The sequence below is a fragment of the Artemia franciscana genome, chromosome 4 (assembly GCF_032884065.1).
Source record: "Artemia franciscana chromosome 4, ASM3288406v1, whole genome shotgun sequence".
NCBI lineage: Eukaryota > Metazoa > Arthropoda > Branchiopoda > Anostraca > Artemiidae > Artemia > Artemia franciscana.
The window spans coordinates 45,946,824-45,960,562 of record NC_088866.1 but is presented as its reverse complement, the minus strand read 5'-3'; the positions used below and the strand labels follow the sequence as shown (position 1 = coordinate 45,960,562).

At 34.0% G+C, this 13,739-nt stretch overlaps 1 protein-coding gene across 8 annotated transcripts in view; it reads right to left on the bottom strand.

Moving 5' to 3' along the window:
• Positions 1-9,410: 9,410 nt before the first annotated feature.
• The window catches only part of LOC136026493 (zinc finger protein 37 homolog), a 101,633-nt gene continuing 97,304 nt past the window's right edge, over positions 9,411-13,739 (bottom strand). For all 8 annotated transcript variants that reach the window (XR_010617313.1, XR_010617314.1, XR_010617311.1 and 5 more), the window contains one exon: positions 9,411-9,764. The gene's annotated coding sequence lies outside the window, so the exon portion shown is untranslated. The remainder of the gene's footprint in view (positions 9,765-13,739) is intronic.

Sequence of the window (13,739 nt, the reverse complement as noted above, 5' to 3'; positions counted from 1 at the left end):
CGACCATATATTGACTGCAGTAAATCTCTCCCACATATTAAAAAGCAACTTCATTCTATCCTTATAAATAAATTCAAGAATCAGTAATAAAAAATAATCTTAAAGTGAACAGTTGTTTGTTTGATATTGATAAGGTGGGCTCATTTTTTTTTTTTTTTTTTTTTTTTCAAATAAGTTGCCAGTCATCGGTCACCCTTGCTTGCACACTGTTTTGTTTTGTTTTTCGGATTGATATTTGCCGAGTGGCAGTTGTTTTGTGGGTGGGTTTTCGTTTAGTGGTGAGTCGTGGATTTATTGATATTAATTTTATACATTTGTTTTTGTTTCTTTTTTCTGTCAAATAGGTGTGCTATATTGTTATACCGGGTCTTTGTCAATCGACTTTGTGTCTCCGGCTTGACCCTTTTTTTACATATTGTGTGTGTTGTACAGAAGTTTAAATAAAATCTTGAATCTTGAATCTTGACTCCTTCGACACGAAGTAGCCTGGTCTAAAAAAAAATAAATAATAATACATTGTGTTTACATCGCTCTTTGCTTCGACTCCTTCGACACGAAGTAGCCTGGTCTAAAAAAAAAAAAATAATAATACATTGTGTTTACATCGCTCTTTGCTTCGACTCCTTCGACACGAAGTAGCCTGGTCTAAAAAAAATAATAATACATTGTGTTTACATCGCTCTTTGCTTCGACTCCTTCGACACGAGGTAGCCTGGTCTAAAAAAAAAATAATAATACATTGTGCTTACATCGCTCTTTGCTTCGACTCCTTCGACACGAAGTAGCCTGGTCTAAAAAAAAAAAAAATAATACATTGTGTTTACATCGCTCTTTGCTTCGACTCCTTCGACACGAAGTAGCCTGGTCTAAAAAAAAATAATAATACATTGTGTTTACATCGCTCTTTGCTTCGACTCCTTCGACACGAAGTAGCCTGGTCTAAAAAAAAATAAATAATAATACATTGTGTTTACATCGCTCTTTGCTTCGACTCCTTCGACACGAAGTAGCCTGGTCTAAAAAAAAGAATAACACATTGTATTTACATCGATCTTTGCTTCGACTCCTTCGACACGAAGTAGCCTGGTCTAAAAAAAAAAAAATAATAATACATTGTGTTTACATCGCTCTTTGCTTCGACTCCTTCGACACGAAGTAGCCTGGTCTAAAAAAAAATAATAATACATTGTGTTTACATCGCTCTTTGCTTCGACTCCTTCGACACGAAGTAGCCTGGTCTAAAAAAAAATAAATAATAATACATTGTGTTTACATCGCTCTTTGCTTCGACTCCTTCGACACGAAGTAGCCTGGTCTAAAAAAAAGAATAACACATTGTATTTACATCGATCTTTGCTTCGACTCCTTCGACACGAAGTAGCCTGGTCTAAAAAAAAAAAAATAATAATACATTGTGTTTACATCGCTCTTTGCTTCGACTCCTTCGACACGAAGTAGCCTGGTCTAAAAAAAATAATAATTCATTGTGTTTACATCGCTCTTTGCTTCGACTCCTTCGACACGAGGTAGCCTGGTCTAAAAAAAATAAAAAAAAATAATACATTGTGCTTACATCGCTTTTTGCTTCGACTCCTTTGACACGAAGTAGCCTGGTCTAAAAAAAAAATAATACATTGTGTTTACATCGCTCTTTGCTTCGACTCCTTCGACACGAAGTAGCCTGGTCTAAAAAAAAAAAATAATAATACATTGTGTTTACATCGCTCTTTGCTTCGACTCCTTCGACACGAAGTAGCCTGGTCTAAAAAAAATAATAATACATTGTGTTTACATCGCTCTTTGCTTCGACTCCTTCGACACGAGGTAGCCTGGTCTAAAAAAAAAAAAAATAATACATTGTGTTTACATCGCTCTTTGCTTCGACTCCTTCGACACGAAGTAGCCTGGTCTAAAAAAAAAAAAAAAATAATAATACATTGTGTTTACATCGCTCTTTGCTTCGACTCCTTCGACACGAAGTAGCCTGGTCTAAAAAAAAAATAATACATTGTGTTTACATCGCTCTTTGCTTCGACTCCTTCGACACGAAGTAGCCTGGTCTAAAAAAAAAAAAAATAATAATACATTGTGTTTACATCGCTGTTTGCTTCGACTCCTTTGACACGAAGTAGCCTGGTCTAAAAAAAAAAAATAATACATTGTGTTTACATCGCTCTTTGCTTCGACTCCTTCGACACGAAGTAGCCTGGTCTAAAAAAAAAAATAATACATTGTGCTTACATCGCTCTTTGCTTCGACTCCTTCGACACGAAGTAGCCTGGTCTAAAAAAAATAATAATACATTGTGTTTACATCGCTCTTTGCTTCGACTCCTTCGACACGAAGTAGCCTGGTCTAAAAAAAAAAAAAATAATACATTGTGTTCACATCGCTCTTTACTTAAGCACCGCTACCGCGCTGCCTACGGCAATCTTTGGAATACTGTGTAAAACTGTGTTTGTACTTCTCTGGTTTATATTTTCTTATTAATTATGTGAGTTTTTCCATTTCGATTGTGTGCTCCTTTTTAATTCTCTTTCATAATGACAATTTGGTCAAACAACTAAACTTTATGAAAGATATGACTGGAATCCTACTAGAAACAAACGAAAAAAACGGCTAGGTTTGATAGTCCAGGTTCTAGGATTTCGTCTGATATATTGGAAGCTAAAAAGTGATTTTCTCAGTAGAAATAAAAAAAAAAACTGATTATTAGTCAAATTTGCTTAAGAAAACGAAACAACTAATTACTAACTTTTCACGATTAAATAGCATTTGAACCCCTCGACCTTCCTGCTAGTAGAAAAAATTATTTGATCATTCATGAATAAAATCACAAAAGAGACGCAGGGATATACATAAAGGGGAAGAGGTGGCATTTTGAAATCACAACCTCACCCTGAAACTTTAAATTTTTCTGATTTGTTATTCATATAATACAACTAATTAATTTTCTCACCAGATATCCCTCCCCAACCAAAAAAAGTATTGTGTACGTGCCCAAGAAGCAAAAACAGCAACAAAGAAATGATCATTAATTAAAACAAATACCCATTTATACAAAGTGGGAAATTGGTCTATAATAATTCATTTTTAAAAACAGCAAGGATGTTTGAACAGGCCCTAGGAAAAGATTATAACAGTTAAATACAAATAGTAATTTGATGTAAATAGTACAGGGGCGAGGGATACAGTAGCCACACTCCTTTGCGGAGCAGTTTATGTTTGGTTTTAAGGTAATCGATTTTTCATTTACATTTGAAAACACCTGCTTTTTTAATTCGGTTTGTTTCTTACTTTTCATGTTAATAATTTTTTTTATAGTTATATCCTTCCTCCCCATTCATAACTTTCAGTACTAAATGGTCATTTTCCTTTAATGAGAATGAGACATTTTTTCTTACATTTTAAAAAAATAAGAATTAAAGAAATTAAATTAAATAGAACTATTGTAGAACAAATTATATCTTCAAAAATAGTCTTCTATCCCATACCCCATATTTGTGCTATTACCTGGCTTACATCCCTTCAATTCCCTGCTTAGCGTTAATTCAAAAATCATTTTACAAGGAAAATACTAATGAAAAAGGAACGAAAAGGAACGATAGAAGGAAAAAAAGGAATGATACTAATGCTTAGACGAGCAGACATTTAAAATGAAATAAAATTAATAATCATATTATATTTAAAGATAGCAGATAGCCTACATATCTGGATCAATAAATTTAACTTATAAGGAATGGAAAGTAAAATAAATAATCAAGTCATACGTAAGACAAACAGAAAATACCACAAATACCCCATTTGCCAGCACAAACAGCTTGTACAATTGATCTTTACTGAAAACAATTTGTATTTACAACCCTACATTTTTTTTTAAAGACAGCATAAAAAGGATACCATAATATTATTAAACATTAGTTGATCTAAATAAGGGTGGCTCTAGAGATGATTCTTCTAATTATCGACCAATTTCTCTGTTATTAGCCTTTGGTAAAATTTTGAAAAATGTATATACTCTAGACTTCTGTCGTTTCTCGATAAAAAAAAAACATTCTTTTTCATTACAGTCAGTTTTGTTTTCACCCTGAACGCTCAATAGAACATGCTTCCATGGCCTTGCTAAAGTTCATTCACAAGGTGCTTGATGAGGGTAGAATTCTAGGTGCAACTTTTCTTGATGGTGGAAAAGCGTTTGAGAACATATCACATACTATCCTACTCTCCGAAATTGAACGCATATTGATACGGGGAAACAGTGATGATTGGTTTGAAACTTATTTATCAGAAAAGTCTATCAGTATTAATCCTTAATTCCAAGATCAAATCCGTGTTGATTTTGGTGTACCTCAAGGGTCTATTCTAGGACCTGAACAAACTAATCGAAGTTGCTGTAGTATCTGTGATCACAATTTTGCTCCACCTAGTGAGGCAGCTCAAGATCCAGTGCTATTTGTATTTGTAGATGATAGTACTCATGGGTGTTCAGAAATTAAGGATTATTCTCTTATCAAGAAAGTGTATTCTGTTCTATAAAGAACTTTTGCTTGGTTTGGTGCAAATCGCCTTGCCTTAAATCTAGCTATATCTAGTCTATGTATTTTTTCCAGGTACTTCTTGTCCTTTGGTTCAAACTATTTCTACCACTCATGGTGATATAACTCGTCTCTCTGATAGACATGTTATTTTGTTGGAAGGAAATTTTTCTTACAAACATTATTGTGCTCTCTTGAAACGTAAGATTTCCAGAAACCTAGGAATTCTTCGGAAGCTTCGTCATTGTTTCCCTGGTTCTATAATAAAGATGCTATTTCACTCTCTCATTCAACCTTATATGTATCACTATCGAACAGTATGGATATCGATATTTTATTCTTTTACCCGTCCTGTTTTCAAAATATATAACAGAGCGATTGAATTAGAGTCTGGGCATCGACGTCACTGAGGGAAGAAAAGACTAATTTATTAAGTAGCTTTAAAACTGTTGCTCATTTGAGTTGTAGAATTTGGTCTTCACTTTGAACAGATGATTTTTATTTTACATTAATCCATGTTTGTTTTTAACATAGATAAAAAGAGAAAAATTTGGGTCCATTACAATTCATAGTGTGTTTAATATTTTTCCAAATATAGAGCCTTTGAAACTTTATCATCAAACAGTTCGTGGTAACAAGCTGTAGTAAGGAGAGACCCGGCTCAATAGTAACCGAAACTCTAAAAAACGGAGTTTTTATAACAATAGCTACATCAAACAAATTGCATTTTAATGCTGATTTTAAATATATAAGTTTATATAAGTTTCATTAAGTTTAGACTTACCCATCAAAAGTTACGAGCCTGAGAAAATTTGCCTTATTTTAGAAAATAGGGAGAAACACCCATTAAAAGTCATAGAATCTTAAAGAAAATCACACCATCAGATTCAGCGTATCCGAGAACCTTACTGTAAAACTTTCAAGCTCCTATTTACGAAAAAGTGGAATTTTGCATTTTTTGCCACAAGACAGATCACGGGTGCGTGTATTTGTTTGCTTTTTTGTTTTTGTTTTTTTTTTTCCCAGGGATAATCGTATTGACCCAATTGTCCTAGAATGTCGTGATAGGGCTCATTCTAACGGAAATTAAAAGTTATAGCGCCATTTTTAAGTGACCAAAAAAATTGGAGGGCACCTAGGCCCCCTCCCACACTCATCTTTTTTCCAAAGTCATCGGTCATCGGATCGAAATTCCGAGATAGCCATTTTATTCAACATAGTCGAAAAACCCAATAACTATTTATTTGGGGACGACGTACTCCCCCACAGTCTCCGTGGGAGGGGCTACAAGTTACAAACTTTGACCAGTGTATCCATATAGTAATGGTTATTGGGAAGTTTACATACGCCTTCGGGGGATTTTTTGGTTGGGGAGGGTTTGAGGGGACGGTTTTACGCTGGGGTAACTTTCCATGGAGGAATTTGTCAAGGAGGAAAAAAATCCATGTAGGGGGCGTAAGATATTTTTGCATTTTTTTTAAGGACAATGAAAAATAAAATATGAAAAACTTTTTCCACTGAAAGTAAGGAGCAGCATTAAAACTTAAAATGAACAGATATTATTATGCATGTGAGGAGTTAACCTCCTCCTAATACCTCGCTCTTTACGCTGAAGTAATTTTATTAATTTCAACTATTTATTCTACGGCCTTTCTGATTCAGTGGTCATTCTTAAGGAATTGGGACAAAATTTAAGCTTTAGTGTAAAGAGCGAGGTATTGACGATGGGATGAACCCCCTCATATACGTAATAAAAACCTACAAATATAGAAGTTCGTTACGTAAGTTGATTCGCAAGTTACTTATATTTTTACTAATAAAAACGTTCGTAAAAAATAAAAAGTTCTAGTTGCTTTTTTAAATAACCAAAAAATTCGAGGGTAACTAGGCCTACTCCCCGCTCATTTTTCCCCAAAATCGTCCGATCAAAACTATGAAGAAGCCATTTAGCCAAAAAAAAAAATTGTAAATTACGCTTTAATTATTTATGTGCGGAGTCCAAATCAAAACATGCATTAATTCAAAAATGTTCAGAAATTAAATAAAAAAAACAAGTTTTTTTTAACTGAAAGTAAGGAGCGATATTAAAACTTAAAACGAACAGAAATTACTCCGCACTGTTTCCTCCTCAACGCCCCGCTCTTTACGCTAATGTTTTTTACTGTTTAAAGAGTAGAGTTGAGAGAAAGAGTCAAACTTTAGCGTAAAGAGCGGGGAGTTGAGGAGGGATCAGTCCCTTTCATATACGGAGTAATTTCTGTTCGTTTTAAGTTTTAATATCGCTCCTTACTTTCAGTTAAAAAAAACTTTTTTTTTTTATTTAATCACATAAAAAGCTAATCTTAGTTAATGGCTTTAATTGGATCTGATTTTAGTTGGTTCTGATTAATGCACAAAGGACACGAGAATAAAAACATTTCTTCCCTCAACCTATCTTGAGTATATTCATACCCGAGTCATTATTTCCTAATACTTTTCTATTGGCTGTTTCGGAACTGACAATACAAACTGATTTAGTTCCTTAATTTCAAGATTGTGCCGCTAAGGCTGAAAAATCGCTTTCTGCACGTAGAGGTCTTTTAATTTTCGAATTTTCTGAAGATGTGTATGAAAGATCTGTATAAATCCTAAATTCTGAAGATGTGTATGGTTTTGCAAGTCACTCCTTAAGTAATTCAAAATACTAAGCTTCATTTTCACTGTTCTTGTTACTTTAAATTCTTTATTGTTGTATCACAATTTAAATTTTAGGCAAATTTTAAATATTGAGTTAAAATATCAAAGTTCAACTTTGAATAATTATTTTTTAATAAAACGTTTTATTCAAAATTTTGGATACATTGGGAAAAGGTTTTCTGTAATAAAGATTGAAAAGCTGAACAGTTTTTGTCTTTTATGAGGCTGACCATTCCAACTCTTTTCCTGAAGAAAACCTTGAATACTAAATATAACTACTTGACGTAGTAAGACTTATTTTGGTCTATTGTTTTTTAGTTCGAGTCGGAAAAGAAATTCGTTGGAATTTATTTTTTAGAGGAATCGCGCCAGCATCTTTAGTTTTCATCGAGAATATCTTCACCCAGGAACTTGCAAATGTAAGTTTCAAGCCGTTCAAAAAAATCCTTGTTTTGGCTTCCTTTTTGGGTTAATAATTTCTTCTGTTGGGTCAACTAAGCCCAAAAACTTAATAAAAAGTTCTGATTGGACTAAATTAAAAGTCTTTATGACTCTTTATGGTGTCATTTTTGGGTGACGTAGCTCTGCAGTTAAAAATTCCTTTTGCACATCATGGTTCACTTGTCCGAGAGACTTGCAAATACAATTTTCGAATCAGTAAAGAAGCCATATTTTTTATATATTTTTCTTGTTCATTAGAGCCTCCTTGACCAATAGACTTAAATATAAAATTTTTTTTTCGGGAAAAAAGCCGCAAATTTTAGCTCTACCTGATTTTATTTTGCAAATGGATTCCCATTGTTCTATGAGCCTCTGACTGAAGTATTGACAGTTTAAAATCAATAAGTAAAAAAAGTACAATGTTTTGGATCGGTTTTGTAAAATTTTGTTCCCCCCTCCTCCCAAAGAAATACCCAATCCACGACAAATATCCTGAATAAGCCCTTGCATTTGGGTTTAATCGGATAAGGCTTTAAAGATTTAAATTTCAGGCCATTAGAATAAGAGATTTTGTTTTGGTGTATTTTTGACCTCATTACTGGAAGAACCTAAATTCTCCTTCATTCTGCCTTGCCCATTGTGGTCCTCTTGGCTCAAGGATAAAGTATACAAGTCTCGAGCCTATCGAAAATGCTGAAATTTGACCCTTTTCAGGTCTCTTTCTAGGGGAGACCAGTGCTCTAATCCAAAAGTGTTATATATAGGGTTGTTTTTGCACAATGATTGACGTTAGTAGTTTGAACCTTTCCCTCACTTCTTTTAGACCTTATTTTCAAGTCAATGTTCTTGTCTATTATTATTATTTTTTCAATGGGATTCAAAGCACATACAGACAAAAGTATTGTATCAAGCCGGTAAAAGAAAGTTCACGGTCCCGTTTCAAGTCCAATTATTTTGTGTCTGTGTGCCCTAAACCCCCCTTTTTCTGTATTTTTGTATACGCCTTACTCTTCAACTTAAGATGCAAGTCTCAAGAAGTTTCAAAAAAAGTTTCCTGGCCTTCTCGAGTAACACTATCTTCTTCTTTATTTTATTTTTTCTCTGCGGTTCGTTTGACTCAGAGACTTTTAAACGTAAATTTGAAGCTAATCAAAAAAGGAATGGCCCATTTTCTAGCTTAGTTTTCCCAGTTACAACTTCTTAGATAAAACTGTGTTTTTTGCACCAGTTTTCTTTTGGGCCAAAAAATTACAATTCTACATTTCAAACTGATATGGGACTAAATTATTTTAGTGTTTTTTTCGAACCTCAAAGTACCCTCTTCCTTTCACCAAATGCTTGTTGTATTCTTGGCCGAGGGAACTATCCCTGAAAGTTTCAATCCTATGGGACACCCAAGTTCCATTGTAAATAGTCATAGCATATACTAATGAAAGATTATGTATTAAGTACAATTAGATGAGGCTGGTAGTTTCAATAAAATTCTATTTGCGTGAAAACTTGGCTTATGGACACAAGTCTCTTTAGGCGTAAATAACCAGAGACTATGACCAATCATAGATATTGCTCACCAATTCAGTTGCTTTTCAGTTGCAATTCAATTTGTTCATCTCAAAAATTAAAATCTTGGAGAGAAATTATACCAAATAGTTACCTAAACAAAAAGAATAGATATAGAAGGAGAAAGGGTGGGAAATGAAACCTTTCCTGTTTACTCCTACTATGACTATAAAATGATGTCTGTCTATAAGAAATAAATACAATTTGTCGAAATTTATTTTTAATAATAATCACATTCTAAGAGACATTATCAAATTGTGATCAGTATGCATAACCGTATCTATTTCCATAGCCAGATCCAATTCCATGACCATAACTTGCTCCAAGACCATAACCGTATGGTACGCCATAGCCATAACCGCCATAATGTGGTCGATAATAAGCTCTGTTTACCACAACACTATGTCCTCCATGGTTTCCGTAGCCATAGCCGTGTGAGATACCATATCCGTAACCGTAGCTGGGAGCATAAGACTCACTGGCTTGTAGATCTGCTACCGTATTTTCTTCTAAAGATGTTGCAAGAGCGATGGAGACAATTGCTAGGAAAACCTGTAATCGTATAAAAATGACGTGGGATGTAAAGAGCAGGAAATAAAGAAATAAAAGAAAGAAAAAAGGAAAAATGACAGAAAATCAACAATAAAAAATAGAATAAAGAAATCTGGAAGTTAATCTATGCGTTGAAGATTGAAGGAAATGGCTCATTTACGGGATGCATTGTTTTCATACGGGGAAAGCTATTATTCTTACTCGACAAGGAATTTAAACTTTTGCTCAATAATCCATTAGAATTTCCCGCAGGAAGATTTTATATGGGTATCACCAACGTCTCATTTTCGTGTAATACGAAGGCATCGTATACTAGGTACTGTGTGTATATACTTACGGGCACTGATATTATTGAGTGATGAGATTGTAAGCAGAGCTTTAAATTATAATTTAAATTTCTTTAATAATTTTTGCATACTATTTTTTGTCACCTGTGATTGATTATACTTAGGAAACATGGGCATTTTTGTGGATGTTATATTATCACATTATATTGGTGAATGTAGCCACTTTATAAATAGTACTGTTCATAGAGAGAAAATCAAAGAGTTTGTGGTAACGAACTGTAAGTAAAGAGCAACGTGGCTCAATTGTAACTAAAACAATTTAAAGCAGTATTTTGATATTGGTACATACATCAAAAGAATCAGCTTATTATTTTGATTTCAAATATGTAAGTTGCATTAAGTTTTGTGTTACGCATCAAAAGCTACGAGCCCGAGAAAATTTGATTGATTTTCAAAAAAGGGGAAAAACACCCTCTAAAAGTCTAAGTATCTTAATAAAAACTGTACCGTCAGATTTAGTGTATAAGAGAACCCTAATTCGTAGGTTTAAACTTCCTATCTCCAAAAATGTAAAATTTTCTATTTTTGCCAGAAGAAAGATCACGGATGCGTGCTTATTTGTTTTTTTTTTCCAAAGGGTAATTGTATCAATCCAGTGGTCCAGGAATATCGGAAGAGAGAACATTCTAATGGAAATAAAAAGTTGTAGTGCACTTTTCAAGTGACCAAAAAAATTGGGGGGCAACTTCAAAAACCAAAAACTTTTTTCCAAAAACCGTCCGTAGGATATAGCCATTTTGTTCATTATTGATGAAAGGTGCTATGACTATTCCTTTAAATATAAAACGCCCCCCCCCTCACATCCCAAGGGAAAGGTCTTTAAGTTACAAAATCTGACCATTGTTTACTCATAGTATCTGTTATTGAGAAGTATGCATACATTTTCGGGTGGGTGGGTTGGGCAAATTTTCTGAAATTTTTTCACGGGGAATTTGCCAGAAATCATATATGAAATTCTTTTTATAAGGTTGCTTTCTCTTTTCCGGCTCAATTTTACGCGTGAAGTTATTAAAGATAGAGGATATTTTCATGGGGAGGGGGATTTCTCCTTGAAGATGGGGCCAGATTTCCTGGTGTTATTTAAAAAACGATCAGAAATTAAATTGAAAAACAAGTTTTTTCAACTGAAGGTAAGGAGCAACATTGCTGACCATGAGGAGGATGGTTGCCCTCTCCTCAACACCAAGCTTTTTAAGCTAGTGTTATAGCACTTTTGAAACTCCATTCAAATATGCGATAATTTGTGTTCGTTTTAAGTTTTAATGTTGCTCCTTAACTTCTGTTGAAAAAAAACTTGTTTTTTCTATTTAATTTTCACCCAAATGTTTGATTGTTTTGCTGTTATCAATTCACCCTATATTCAAGAAATGTGTAAATATTCATGACTTTAAATAACGTCTCCTGTATTGAGACACAAGCACTTTTAGGTGATTCTTTAAAGTAAATTAAATAAAAAAAAACTAATTTTTTTAGCTGAAAGTAAGGAGCGACATTAAAACTTAAAACGAACAGAAATTACTCCGTATATGAAATGAGTTGTCCCCTCTGCAATCCCTCGCTCTTTACGCTAAAGCTTTTAATTGTTTTAAAAAGCAGAATTGTGGCAAAGAGTCAAACTTTAGCGTAAAGAGCGAGGGATTGCGGAGGGGACAACTCATTTCATATACGGAGTAATTTCTGTTCGTTTTCAGTTTTAATTTATTTAATTTAGTTTTTTTTTATTTAATTTCTGAACGTTTTTGAATTAATGCATGTTTGGTTTTGGCTCTCCGCACATAAATTATTAAAATGAAATTTGTATATTAATTCTTTTTTTGGCTAAATGGCTTTCTCTTAGTTTTGATCAGACGATTTTGAGAAATAAGGGGTGGAGAAGGAGGCCTAGTTGCCCTCCAATTTTTCGGTTACTTAAAAAGGAAACTAGAACTTTTAATTTTTAATGAACGTTTTTATTAGTAAAAAATATACGTAACTTAAGAATTAACTTACGTAACAAACTTTCATAACCTTATATTTTTAATATGTATACGAGGGGGTTTGTACCCTCGTTAATACCTCGCTCTTTACACTAAATCGTAAGTTTTGTCCCAATTCTTTAAGAATGACCCCTGAATCAGTAAGGCCGTAGAATAAATAGTTGAAATTACTAAAAATACTTTAGCATTAAGAGCAAGGTATTTATCTCCTCCTAAACACCTCGCTCTTTATGCTAAAGTATTTTTAGAGCCCCTCATGTGCGTAATAATTTCTGTTCGTTTTAAGTTTCAATGCTACTTCTTCCTTTCATTTGAAAAAACGTTTTCATGTTTATTTTTCATTGTTTTCTTATAGTAATGCTAGAGAATCCTGCGCCCTTTTCATTGAATTTTTCTTCCCCCATGACAGGTTCCTCCAAGGAAAGATCCTCCAACATAGCAGCTCTCCTCAGCCCCACCCCCAAACAAAATAAAATCCCCCTGAAAACGTCTGTACACTTCCCAATAACCATTACTATATGTAAACACTGGTCAAAGTTTGTAACTTGCAGCCCCTCCCCCAGGGATTGTGGGGGAGTAAGTCATCCCCAAAGACATAGTTATTATTGTTTTTGACTATGTTGAAGAAAATGGCTATCTCAAAATTTTGATCCGTTGACTTTGGGAAAAAAATGAGCGTGGGAGGGGGCCTAGATGCCCTCCAATTTTTTTGGTCACTTAAAAAGGGCACTAGAACTTTTCATTTCCGTTAGAATGAGCCCTCTTGCGACATTCTAGGACCACTTGGTCGATACGATGACCCCTGGGAAAAAAAACAAAACAAAAACAAACAAACAAATAAACACGCACCCGTGATTTGTCTTCTGGGAAAAAATACAAAATTCCACATTTTTGTAGATAGGAGCTTGAAACTTCTACAGTAGGGTTCTCTTATACGCTGAATTTGATGGTGTCATTTTTCGTTAAGATCCTACGACTTTTAGGGGGTGTTTCCTCCTATTTTCCTAAATAAGGCACATTTTCTCAGGCTCGTAACTTTTGATGGGTAAGACTAAACTTGATGAAACTTATATATTTAAAATCAGCATTAAAATGTGATTCTTTTGATGTAGCTATTGGTATCAAAATTCCATTTTTTAGAGTTTCGGTTACTATTGAACCAGGTTGCTCCTTACTACAGTTCGTTACCACGAACTGTTTGATTCTACAAAATAAACAAAAAACATTTTTTTGAAGTAATGGAGAGAAAAGAACAAGGATCATATTTGGTCAAAAATCAAGTCATATGTACAATTGCACAATTACTGCTTTACATGAAAATAGGGATACAAGACTCGTATCCTAAACAATCTAAAATTACGACCTGATTCAATGCTTCATTTTCATCGAGAGCCTCTAAATCAGGGCTAGTCTATATCCAGAAGTTTTGTGTTTGGGGAGATGGGAGAAAACTATATCAAAAATGATCTTGGGGAATGGCACCAAAATATGAAGAAGACTGGATATGACATTTGTCTAATAGTCTCAGAAAAAATTTTAACCTGCACTCTTAAGAGCTCTTTATTAGAGGAGAAAAAATTTAGGGATGAGCGGCTCAAAACCAGTATCCCCTTCCCTTTTCCGGATGCAGCTCTACCGCATGGCAACGATTT